This window comes from Numida meleagris, chromosome 2 (assembly GCF_002078875.1).
Source record: "Numida meleagris isolate 19003 breed g44 Domestic line chromosome 2, NumMel1.0, whole genome shotgun sequence".
NCBI classification, from domain to species: Eukaryota; Metazoa; Chordata; class Aves; order Galliformes; family Numididae; genus Numida; species Numida meleagris.
The window spans coordinates 8,343,064-8,356,954 of record NC_034410.1 but is presented as its reverse complement, the minus strand read 5'-3'; the positions used below and the strand labels follow the sequence as shown (position 1 = coordinate 8,356,954).

Genomic DNA, 13,891 nt, shown 5'->3' with positions numbered 1-13,891 from the left:
TGCTGAATGGGAGAGTCGAGCAATTAACAGCTGGAGAACAAAATAGGCTCTTTACAGTAAAAAATGTATCACACAAATAAGATGTATTACGGTTTACCCAAAAAGTGAAAAAGTTGAGTGCTTTCTAGATCAGCTGATATATTCAGTTAAAATTCTTGTCTGTTAAAATGTTCATTAAAAAATATTTCTTGATACTGTATTTTTGTCTACACTAGTACTAAAATATTCTCCTCCAACATTGCCTCCAAATAGTTTCTCCTGACATACTTCTTTCTGTTTTTACTGTTATTCTACAAGTACAGATGGTGTTTTCCAGTGGTCTGAACAAGGAAACTCGGTAGTTGTACACAGTCTCTTGTCCTTCCTTGAATTTTCAGGGATTTTTATGACCTAGCTTTTAAAGGAAATATATCATTAAGGTCCTGATCTTCCAAATAACTACACCTATATGAGCACATACTTTTGTAGGAGAGTGTTAGGTCAACCGAGCAGAGTTGTGGGTGCTCCTGGACGATGGCAGTATCTTCTAGTTACTGATCACTCACTGTGCACGCACAGGTACTGGATGACACTGTCCTTTTAAAACTCCAAATACCATCAGTAAGTTTATTTAACTCCTGGAGACTTTGTCCTCCATAAGGAATGGGTTGTTTTAGATTTCGACCTGGACAACAGTCATATCAACAGCATTCAGTTGTATTGCCTGAAGCAGGAGAGAGCAGAAAGGAGAGATAAGCAGAGACTGCTCTGAAAGAAAGGATATGCTTGCTGACCAGGGAAGGAGAACAGAAAGAATACAGATATTACTTCCTGAGGAGGTTGCATCCTTTCATTATCGAATCTTTACCAAATAGAAATAAGGAGATATACCTTGTACTATTTTAGAATTCCAGTAATTGTGCAATAAATCATTGATAGGTGAGCATAAACAGCGAGTGGTGTGCATGTATTGGCAGACCTGATATCTTTTACTGTACAATCTGTGCTGGCATCTTTGTCCAAGGTGTTTTTCAGAGACTTATCTTCCTCCTCAACTCATTTGCCAAGCTTAAAAAACAAACAAACAAACAAACAAAAAAACGTGGCATATATACCAGACAGTTTTTTGGCAGCATACAGGTATCTTGCACACAGGTGCTGGATACTATAAGGTAGTTCAATATTTCATGGGAAATCCTGAAAGAAAGATACCCTCATTATTCATTGCTACATGCATCAGGAAGACGTGGGTCCTTTCTGTCACCCATTTGACCAGAGAGGTGCTCAAACCAGAGCTATTTTTTTTCTCTTTGCCTTTCCCCAAGACATTAAATTTTCTCTGTTAAGCTGCTGTTGTCTTCTAGTGCCCCACTACAATAGGGCAGTACTACTTGATTCTTCTTTATTCACTTCACCTTCTTACAGGCATTGCTACTAATTTTAGTGCAAAAAAAATATGCTTCCTCATGGAGATAACTGGAAATGCTTCATATGCAACAAGTAACTTTGGGTACAGTAGATGAATATTCAGGGTAAAAGATCTAATGAATTATAGTAGCTTCTTCTGAAATGCTGATTTAAGCTTTTCTCCAGTAGAGAGATGATGATGATATTGTATTGATTAGAGAAATATTAAGCAACAATGCATCTCAATGTAGCATCTGGAGCAAAGCAATACAGTGCTTCTTGTAACCAGTATGTACAACACTGAGTACTCATACCAGTAACCTCTATAACCTATTGTAGCTACTTATGGTACTCTGTAGTAAGTACAGATCTCCACAATCAAAAGAGAGACACGAGGTGCTCCACAGCCCTCAGCTAGGGACACAGATCCCTCTTCTAAGCTGCTACTTCATACTGACTATTGAAGTAGCACAGGCCGTTTTAAATGGGTGCTCTGATTTTCCCCACAAAAATGTCATGCATACAAACTTCATTCTGTACCAAACTGATATTTCTCTGCATAATTCATTTAATTGAAAAAAAAAAATCTGAGCTGTTTTGATTCAGAGGGACATTACAGTAATGCATTCTAGACAGGATTGGGATCTCACTGGGTACATTCCCACACACAGACTGAGAGGAAAACCCTGCCTTTGAGTGATCACCGGTAATCACTCAGAAAGTCAAGTCTAGAAAAGAAAGGGAATAAACAATGTCATTTTTCTTATTTTAGAAATAATTAGCTGAGATATAAAGATATGAAGTGAAATTGCCCAAACTTTAAAACAAGTCCGTGAGAAATACCAAAGCCAAATCCAGTGCCTGAACCAGACGCTTACCATTCCTCGCCATTAGTATGCAATTCCAGGAGCATCAGGAAGAAAGCTTATCTTCATACTTGACTTAACAAAATGTTTTAATAATCCTAGCTGTGAAATGCTAGGAGCTGATCTTTGATTTTACAATAAGAGACAAAGTGGCTGAGGTACAGTATGGTATGTAAATTATATGCAAAATGTATTGGTATGCAAATTTGAATGCTAAAAGGAAAATCATTCTTCTTTAAACCAGAGCGTTTTTTGACTATGGAAGCCAAAATCTTTGTTAAAAAATAAATTGGCAGGATTTCATTACATTTTTAAACATATTTGTCTCAGTGCAAAATAATTTCAAATCTTTTCTAAACATTCTCAGTTTCCTTTCTGATACCGAGTGTCCCTGCTTGAGCAGTGGGGTTGGGCTAGATGACCTCCAGTAGTCCCTTCTGATATAAACCATGCTGTTATTTCATGATTTTGAAAAGAAAAAATGATATAAGTCTGTTGGATAACTAAGATCTAATGAAGGTACCAAAAAAAAAAGAAAGAAAAAGAAAAGAACCATTAATATGTGAAATTTTGAACTGTTTTATAAGTCTTTAATTCATTTTTTTTTTTCAGTAGTCAAGGGATATTCAAGTGTATCTTGTGAACTCATTGGTCAGTAACATCCACACTGATTAATGCCATATTGTATTTGCTGTTTTGTATCCAGTAGACAGCAAAATGTTCATCTGTCTATTGCCATAGAGAACTTTGGAAACATTAATGGGCTGATATAGAATATTTCAGGAACAAGTAATATTCTTAGGGCTTGACAAGTTACAACTAAATGTCTCTCTGGCTTTCCAATTACAGAATGGGGCTATTAGCATATTTTGTTAGCTGACAAGAGAAAATAGAAGAATAGTAGCTGTGGCTGCTGTTTTTTCTCTGTTTTATCTTTTTTTGTTTTGAGCTTGAATTTTGTGCCAGACTAATAGCCTATGGCAATGGGCTGGGGAAATGAAACTTTTGCTAAGATTAGGGAACGTGTGGAAAACAATGTGTGAAATCCTGATTTGACAAGGATGAACGGACTGGTGAGGGCACGGAGACATTTTGTGAAGTGAAGCCATATTTGTACCAAGTGTGTCTGGAAAAAACCCTATAACAACAGAAGTGGCAAAAGATCCCACTGAGGAGACAATACACTGACATCCTTGTTATACCAGTCAGTGAATAAAGGAGGTGTGGAGTTTATTCTGCCTTTTTCAATTACTGGCAGCTTATATTAATTTATGGTAGTGGAGTGATGTGTGTGTTGTGCTCTGGGGTGATTATCCTTGCAAGACTGTAAGTTCAACAGTTGTCATGCAATTTGGAGCTGCAGACTGGCAATTTTCTTAATTGAATCTCAGGAAATAAACAAAATATGGCAACTTGATACATTTCAAGCAATTAAATTTCTTCTTAAGTTTCTGCTTTATCCTGGGGTCTCCCAGATTTGCTCAGACATATTTTCTCAATGATTGGTAATGTGAATAACCTCCTGAAAATGAGGGAAGGCAGCCACCTTTATGTATACAGTAGCACAGTGATGTATTGTATTGGCACCTAGCCTTGATTTAAAACATGGTCTTAGAAATCTGCCATCAGACCACACATCAGGAGATCCGACTTAGAAAAAATTGCATCAACTATGGTTTTTCTGGCTGAGGAGATGAGATACAACAGAATTCTTCTATGGTAAAATTAGTTATTTGCAATATAGTAATTTTGTTCTCCTGCTCAACTCATTCAGGCTGTAAGGTTTTCAGAGCAACATCTCTTCCTTGTTGCTTGCCCAATGTCCAGAATCTTCATTATTAATTACTATTATGTAGTAGCTACAGGGAACTGCCAGGCTGATTTCCCTCATGCTAAATACTTGATGGATAACTAAATAAATACATAGAGTTTTGCCGGGTCATTTTCCTGACAAGATGAATGATAAATGCAATTTATTTCTTTGGTACAATCTTGTTCATTTGCAGAAATTGTTCTCCAGGTCTGTTTCACAGGGCTCTGGAGGACATGCAGTTACAGGTACCCAGTTTCTGGGCTCTCAGTTCACAAGAGTAGCTCTGGCTTTTTCCAGAGCATTGAAAACAGCATAAATATGAGCCAAGAGTGGCTTACAGTTTCTAACACTTCCCTGTTCCAGTAAGATGTGAGCCCATTGATTAGAAAAGTCTATTAGTGGCTACCCTTATCTCCCCAACTTAGTTGTACAGACATTTAACTGAATCATCTGTGATTGGAGTGTAGTCAACTGAGCTTTGTAATCAGCAAAGTCCAGCTATGATTGGAATTGCCTTCTGTTTCCCACTACTGATTACAGGGAAAGCCAAAGGCTTGAGTTGCATACTTAAGTGAGATTTAGTTTAAAAGCTAAGATTTAATTGGTTGGATCTCCACTAGATCTGAGGTGTCAGAATGATTCTGTCATGCAAATAACAAGTAAAGTTGGGATATGAGAATTTGCCTATAATCTGTAGTGTTGGTTGAAGATGTGCATGGTACAAATTGTGTTCATCTGACTCCGTATTGGTTTGATGAGCCCATTCTGAGGATTTCCAAGTGTGATCATCAGCCATTTGTGGCTATCCTTGACAGTGTGGGCATGGACACTGTGTTTGTACTGCAGTATGTGAGCACTCAGAGCTGGAGCAGTCAAATAATCAAAGCCTAGCAGATCTCCTGCCCTACTACACTTCTGAAAGGCCATAAGAGGCCATTACTAGGCCTGTTCTGAGCACTCTGCCCCAAGACTTGGTTGAGGTGATTCCGTGGAATGAGGTTGAAAGGGCCCTACTGTGGGATGTATTTCCCTGGCAGACAGAGCTGAGACTTTGAATGTGAGGAAAGATGAAGACTGACTTAAGGCTGCACCATGTTATTCTGGACCAGGCTGGATCTTGATGCCCCAGGATCTTGTTACCCTTAACCTACATTCAAGGGCAACCCTGTGAGACCCTCTGGCCCATGTGGTGAATATAGAATCACAGAATCGTAGAATTCTATATGGTGAATACTCATATAATCATAGAATCTTTAGAGTTGGAAAAGACTTCTAAGGTCATCTAGTCCAACCGTCCACCTACCACCAGCATTGCCCACTAAAGCATGTCACTAAGTACTACATCTACATGTTTCTTAAACACCTCCAGCGATGATGACTCAACCACCTCTCTGGGCAGCCTATTTCAGTGCTCAACCACTCTTTCAGAAAAGTTTTTCCTAATATCCACCTGAACCTCGCCTGGCACAGCTCGATAGTCTACATCAGATTCATAGCTGATTCCACTTCTAGTAACCTGAAGCCCTCTCTTTACAGGCAACAAATTGCCAAATAATAACTTCTGAAACACAAAGATGATAAGGATATCATTTCTTTTATCTGGTGTTGAAGAATGGCTTGAGGGTAGCCATGCTGACAGGACACTTTGCAAGAAAAGCGAAGGCATCTGCTGTAACTAGAAGATGCTTCCTTCTTTTCCTTTTTACTTTTTGTGAAAGATGTATGACATCCCAGTCAGCACAGCTTGCAGTATGCCTTTGTTTTACAAATTAGAAAAACAAAACAAGCTGTTTCTCAATATAGTTGTTGGGCAGTTTGTTGCATCAAGCTGAGAGCAATGTATGGCATGGGAAGAGCCCTGGCTGATAGCAGCAAAGGAGATGTGTGACTAGGATACCAAAATAGTTGTGTCACTTGTAGTGTATGCGAATAACTGTGTTCCTATTCAGGTAGTGTGGAAACCCCTGGTGTATACCTTAACCTCAAAGCTAACTCACAAGGAAAGTATAACAATGTTGTCATCTCTTATTTTGTTCTTTCTTTCATATGTATAGTCGCCAGTCTGTACCTGTTGGTAGACACTGCTGCCTCCATATAAACTCACAGACATAGAGAAGCCAGGACTGGGCTCTGCTCACACCACACCTGTAACCTCACACATTTGAATGGGAAGATGTAGATTCCCTAGGCTGTCTGGATCAGCCAGAAGAGGGAGATAACTCACACACATTGTAAAAATCATAAATTTAGAGCAGTGAAATAAGTTTGAATTTCTCTGAATTCCTTTTAAAGTGTTTTCTGGAGACAGCCTCATTTTCCAGGGCAAGGAATAACATAAGATTCATTACAGGAGACAGTGCAAGTCTATTTGCTAAAATAGTTTGTAGAGGAGACACTCAGATAAAAAAAAATCAAACATATTTTCTGAAAACCATTTCGATGTAATTCTTCATAATGGAGACATTTTTTCCCCCCTCTCTTTTGTCTTGGTTTGGTTTTGTATTATTTTATTTATTCATTTATTTTAATTTGGAACAGGTGGGACTATATTTCCTCAAAAACTGTTAACTGAATTGGCTTAGCATTCATTTTTACTTAACATTAACCTAATAAGACAAAGTAAGGGAAAAGGCTGCTCAAATAGAATTGAATCTCGAGTTTTTCTCAAACACGTAACTGCAGTAGTGTGAAAGAGAGTAAAAAAAATATGTAAAAATTGTGAAAGGGCAATTCTGCTCATTTATGCCAGTATATATCTGTTTCTCATTAATTTTCAGAGTAGATTCCAGTCATCTGATGCTTCTCATCTTAGGAAGTATATCAAAATAAATCAGCCAGAGATCTCAGGATTCCAGTGTGCAGCATTATGACATAAGGAGCAAGTGAATCCATTGAAAAAGCAACAAATGTACTTCAGTAATTGCATTTGTTTGGTTTTTGTCACGTGTAGATTTTGTCTGTCTAAACACAATATAGTCAGAATTTTTCTCCTATAAAATCAGTCAAAACAGAGACTTCTGTGTGATCGCTTTGACTGAGGCATGGTTTTAATGCTGGTGGTGGTGGGGGGAATCACTTCTCTCTCGTAATTTCCAGGCAGCCAATGCACGCATCTTGTTGGGGGTCAACTAGCAACTGTTTGCTGCCAATAGCTGATGTATAATGATTGGTTTCCAGCCCATGACTTCAAAGGTTACAGTTTGTATAATTATGTCCAAGCACCTCCCCTATGAGGACAGGCTGAGAGAGCTGAGGCTCTTTGGCCTGGAGAAGGCTCTGAGGAGACGTTATAGCAGCCCTCCAGTACCTCAAGGGGGCCTACAGGAAAGCTGGGGAGGGACTTTTCATAAGAGCAGGTAGCAACAGGACGAGGACCAATGGTTTTCAACTGGAAGAGGTTAGATTTAGGCTGGATTTTAGGAAGAAATTCTTTACTGTGAGGGTGGTAAGACACTGAAACAGGTTGCCCAGCAAGGTTGGGAATGCCCCCTCCCTAGAAGCATTCAAGGTCAGGCTGGATGGGGCTTTGGGCAACCTGGTCTAGAGGGAGGTGCCCCTGCCTGTAGGGAGGATTGGAACTAGATCGTCATAAAGGTCCCTTCCAACCTAAACCATTCTATGATTCTATGATTTAGCATTTGATTTCTTCTGCAAACCCCTTCTCATACAGAAATGAATATCAAGTGAGATCATGACTGTTGCTTATCTCTCCAGCAAGCAGTATTTCCTTTCCTCCACCCCCTTTCCTATCATATTTTTACTTCCATTTTTACAGAATCACAAAATTGCAGGGGCTGGAAGGGACCTCTGGAGATCATCAAGTCCAACCCCCCGCAAGGCTGGCTCCCTAGACCAAGTTGCACATGTAGGTGTCCAGGCAGGTCTTGAATATCTCCAGTGAAGGAGACTCCACAACCTCTCTGGGCAGCCTGTTCCAATGCTCCATCACCCACACTGTGAAGAAGTTCCATCGCTTATTGGTGCAGAACTTCCTATGCTCAAGCTTATGGCCATTTCCCCTTGTCCTATCCCTGCAGACCGCTGGAAAGAGTCTGGCCATGTCCCTTTGCCTCCTGCTCCTTAGATATTTATAAACATTAATCAGATACCCTCTGAGTCTTCTTTTCTCAAGGGTGAACAGACCCAGGTCACCCAGCCTTTCCTCATAGAAGAGATGCTCCAGGCCCTTTATCATCTTTGTGGCCCTCCACTGGACCCTCTCCAGGAGTTCCCTGTCTTTTTTGTTCTGGAGAGCCCAGAACTGGCCACAATACTCCCGGTGAGGCATGAGCAGGGCAGAGTAGAGGAGGAGAATCACCTCCCTTGACCTGCTGGCCATGCTTTTTTTAATGTACCCCAGGATCCTATTGGCCTTCTCAGCCACCAGGGCACACTGCTGGCTCATGTCCAACCAACTGCTGGCTCATGGCCAACCATTATTCCATACTTCCAGATGACTGCTATAAGTTAAATGCATTTCTAAGAGAAAATAATGAAGTCTCACAAAGATATCAGTGTAATTTCCTGCAACTTTGTTAATATTTTAAATTTTAAATGGGAATTGCATAAAGAAATGACTGTCCACATCAACCATATCATACAAGATCCAGGCAAGAGGGGAGACCTCTCAGATTTAGCTGTGTCAGGACCCACTGTTCTGTTTGCAAAGATCCTTTAGCTTTGACCATAAGGATTTTACCTAATACTTAACAAATACTCTCTCTTCTGCATGAAGGCTTTCTGAAATTTGGAGAGATTCATTCCCTAGCCTGGCAGGAAAAACAGACATTTTTACTGCCCAGATGAACCAGATATCCATCAGATGTGCAGCATTTGGCACACCCATGGGCAGCCCATCATTCACCAGGGGATTCGGAGCATCTCTGGCAGCTCCTAGTAAGCTGTCAGCTCTGCCTTGATCTTCCTGCACACCATATAGCCATGACTATAATGTCCTTCCTTGGCCACATGCAAGGATGTTCCTGAGAAGTATGGTCAAATTTTCTCATATTGCTGTTGTATTTCAAGCTTTTTGGCTCCAGAAAGCATATAGAGAATCAACCACAAAATCATGCAAACGTTGGCTGAAGGGAGCTGGAGTCACCTCATCCCATCTCCTGGTCAAAGGAGGGCAGCAGCCAACACTGTGTCAAGCAAATTTCTTTTCTATGTAGGCAGCTCAAGGTTCAGTGTTAGGAAGAAAGGACTAATCTCTGAAGGCAGAAGAGCAAACTTAACCTGTAAGAAAACGTCATCTTCAGGTGCTCCTAGTCCTAACTTACTTGTGCATACTGGCCTTACGCCTTTTCTGAGGACTCATTTTCTATGCTCTTAGTTTTTTGCTGACTGCTTGTGATCTTTAGGTGTTCCCAGGACAATAATCCTGATCTTGGCATTGCTGTCATCTGGCACATGATAAATAATATTGAGTTCTCTTTCCTTTCTTCACCTGCTCAAAGACCATACTCAAAGCTATACATCAAAGTCTCTGCAGTAAAAATATCTGTCACAGATGTCTTTGGGGTGATGATCACCAATGATCACATAAAGCATCCTTTCCATCCCTAACTGGATGAGGTGGTTGTAGTCCCATACTCACACACAGGTGAGTAATGCCCATCATTTTTATGGCTCTCCTCCTGCTTTGAGGACTGGTTGGTGCAAGACAGCCTTGACAAACAAACTCAAGGTTCCCTGGAGCTATTTTCCCTCTAATAATTGCCAGGGGCTTCAGGTGAGTGTGCTGCAGTCTTATTTGGCACTAGTGAAACTTTTAGAATTGACTGGAATCATTCTGGACGCTGGTGCTACCGAAGCTCGTTCCCTGTTGCCCACCACCAGCTCTGGAGAAGCTCAGTGCTGTGTGCCTACAATAGATCTGATTTGAAACACAGTGAAATCAGTGGAAGAATTGTTTTGAATTGGGTGTCACACAAATTCATTGGGATTATTAGGATCCAAGATAAAGCACAGATAGTAGGAAGTCTGCTATATCCAACTGTGTCTCTGTGCAAGGGAAGTGTGAGGGGAATTAGAAGCTTTCCCTTACCACCCCACTCCCTTGGGTTCACTTTTCTGCCATAACTCCAAGACAAGAATACCACTGGGCAAATCTGCCAAAAGAAAAAGCACAGCCAGCAGAGCTGGCCCCATTGGAAGGCAGCAGTGGCATTAAAGATGATGTAAACTAATAAAGTGATGATTACAAAATAATTCTTTTTCTACTGTGAACTCAAGATAAAGATATATTAAAAGTTCATATAAACTTTATGATCTTACTGTAATTCCTAGACCATGCCCTACATCTATCTAGGCGTCATGTAGGACCTGTTCCTGTTGGCACTTATAAGTTAGTTAAAGAAGAATACATTTTTAGTTTAGTGAAATGTGAAGTTCTTTATGGGTGCAAGGGTTGAATTTTGCTAATTAGAACAATAATTGTCATTGACTGCTATCTAGGCATTTTAAGATTTGCTCTCATTAATAGGGTCAGATTTTGTTACTGTTGGGAAGGACACTTTAAAAGACAGCTGCTGTGATTCCTAAATAGAGATCACAGAGGTTGGATTAGATCGTTGTAGCGATTTATGTAACTTCTGAGATATTTTATCATATAGTATCAAATATGCACTGCAGGTACACAGCAGATGGATATTGCCATGCAATCCATTTATGCTTCAATCTGTAAAATGTGGCTATCAGTGCACATGTACAGGATGTTTTCTCTTGCAAAAGTTTTTCTATGGGATTGCAGCAGAATCTGTGCTGTCATTTATTAAACAACTCCAGACTACACCATGATGGAGGCTGACTTTGCTGCATGGCAACTCTAAATCATTCATTTCTTTCTTTTTGTTTTGAGGAGGAAATGTAGCCAGAAATGGGCTTAAGTACCGTTTTAGCATGCTTGGGTCTCTTCTGGGAAACAACCGTGTTCATTTGGAAAGGGGTTGATCAGCCCGGTGAAAGGTGCTGTTGCTACAGGCCTGCCTCATTAGCTTTCTAACTGAGTGTATTGGATGTGAGCCCTGCCTGAAAGTACAGGGAAGCGCTTTGCTTCTGGACTCACCAACAGCAGTTTTCAAGCAGCACGAAGTTATGGGAAGTTATTTGCTAAATTAAGCCTATAAAAATGAGATCAAAATTGGAAAATTGGGACCAAAGACTCCGGTTCCTCATTCCTATGTTCAAATATCCTTGTTTATTCCTTCATAATAAATGGTTTTCGAATCCTAGCAGGCAGATTTGGAGTTACTAATGATATTTTGAACGGAGCTTTCCTGTCATCCTCAGGGGAGCGCACACAACCCTGGGCTGTGCACTGGAGAAGCACTGCCTTGTTATTTCAATGACAACTTCGCATGCGTGGCTCTTTTGGCACTGGTCATATTATTTTTCAATTTGATGTGAGCATATTATTTAATAATGACTACATTAAGTGTTTTTAGCTCCTGGAACAGTATTTTGCTGCGTGTTTGCTTCTGTTTTATTGCCATATTTCAGAGTCAACTAGAGCTTTGAACTGGGAGCCTCCACATCTACTGGATTTGGGTAACAGTTTTCATTTCATAGAATCACAGAATGGCTTGGGTTGGAAGGGACCTTAAAGATCATCAAGTTCCAACCCGCTGCTGTGGGCAGGGTTGCTACCCATCAGACCAGGCTGCCCAGGGCCCCATCCAGCCTGGTCTTGAGCACCTCCAGGGATGGGGCATCCACAACCTCTCTGGGCAGCCTGTGCCAGAGCCTTACTACCCTCTCAGTGAAAAATTTCCCGTTATCTAATCTAAATCTCCCCTCTTTTAGTTTAAAGCCATTCCCCTTTGTCCTGTTTCCCTCTTTTAGACACCTTTTTTACCAGCCCAAGCATCCAAGTGGTTAATTTTGATAGCAGAGGCTTTATTTCAGAATTCCTCCAAAAAACAAGCCATCCCAGATACAAATTACAGATAAATAATGAGTGGTTTATTTGAAGTCTGTATCATGAACTCTAACACAATGTTAGTGTGGCAGGTGTGAATAGCATCTGCCTCCAACATCCACCTCACATTTACTGGCAAGCTCGTAGTGGTCCCTCTTTCAAGAACCGTGTTCCATGTTGAAGGACTCATCTCAAGTTAAATTATCTGTGACATCAATAACTCTGTCTCTACCCTAGTGTTAAATTCCTAACAATTTCTGTCAGCATGTTTAATGAAAATCTTACAGAACTGAAACTATATAGCCTTGGCATGGGTGACGATGAGTCTGAAGACAGCCCTAGAACATGCCATTAACTTACCAAGCGAAAAATTCCTACGGGAGATATCCATTATTGTAGAGCTGTATTTGTTTTGTTTTGTTTTGTCTTTCTTTTTTGTTTCTCTTTAACCCAAAGGAGTAAACTTTGGAGTTGATCTGAAATTATATTCCAGGTGACATGAAACTGAAGGATTTTGTGTCTAGTTTGGGAGTTCATTTCTCACAGGCTTACAGATCTTATGATAAGGCATTTCATACTAGCCTTAAGTAAATGCATAATCTTATTTTGCATTTCACTGTACATTTTTCCTCATGTGGCATTTCTTCTTAATGATAGTTCCATTCCCTGGTGTTACTGAATACATCCTTTACATACATCCAGTGTGGAAAAGGGTGTGTAAAAATCTGTTCGTATTTTAACAGTGGTTTTATGTCACTAAAGGGAAAGTGAATGAATACCTGAAGGCTCAAAACATGCACCAGGAAATCAGGAAACTTCTATCAGTAAATGGTTGTTGTGATAAATTTACATTCATAATTTATGAAGACATGACAGTGGATCCTATATGCCAGCTTTTAGGCATCTGTTTTCATCTTTCCTTTACAGTATGTATTTAAATACTACATTTTCACCATCAAAGTGCAAAAAAACAGTGCAAAACTGACAAACAGCCCAGCCAAAGACAAGATCTCTCAATTCTCAGTTTTATGAATGTAACACAGTGTTAGCTATTGGCTTTCAACAAAGCTACACTGCATAAACTAAGATTGAATTTTGGTCTACAGAGCAAGCAGGAAACAGACTTCTTGTGCTGCCTGGAAGGTGTGCCTGGCAGCTCCAGGCTGTGCACAGGAACTTCATGTTGTGGTGTATGAACACAGAAGATCAAAATGAAAACTTTCAATGATAATTGAGAAAAAGTGAAACAAAGCTGTCTGCCGTCTCACCAGTGAGACTTCCTGACTACTTAATGATGGGGCACTTCAGTGTACACTGAATCCAGCACAGCACAGCTTCTGTTTCCACTCACCCTGCTAATGGAAAGAGCGTGTTTGATTACTGACTCAGGGAGTGGATATTTGCCCTGCTTCCTGCAGTTAGGTAGATAATGTTTAAAAATACACTATTTCAATAATAACAAAAAAAAAAATCCACTGGGAATAAACATTATCTCTTAATTTCTAAAAATAATTATAATATGCATCTTAAAATTCATAAGAGTGTGCCTCATGAATAGGAATGTAATTTCATGATTTAAATGCTGATGGTACAGCTAGAAAGCAACTGAAGTACATTATACACTAACCTAAGATTCTCATATTTTTCTCTAATATCAATTCAGCATTAGCAATGCAAAGCCACTTTCCCTAATAGAGCACAAGTTATTAAGACCAATGTTTTAAATTATGTTTATGCTCTAATAGAAAGGATCTGGTTTCTTAATTCAATAGGTGATTTTGTTTACCTCCTTTACTTGGCATATTAATTATTAAGTCACTCTCTGAGTGTCATTTAAGATTAAATCATACTGAATTGCTTTGAAAAATACAAACAATTGAGAAAGATAGGTCTAAGCAGCAACCA

At 39.8% G+C, this 13,891-nt stretch overlaps 1 protein-coding gene across 2 annotated transcripts in view; it reads left to right on the top strand.

Moving 5' to 3' along the window:
• PTPRN2 (protein tyrosine phosphatase, receptor type N2) overlaps positions 1 to 13,891 on the top strand; it is a 636,306-nt gene that overhangs the window by 412,866 nt on the left and 209,549 nt on the right. The gene's annotated exons all lie outside the window — the stretch shown is intronic.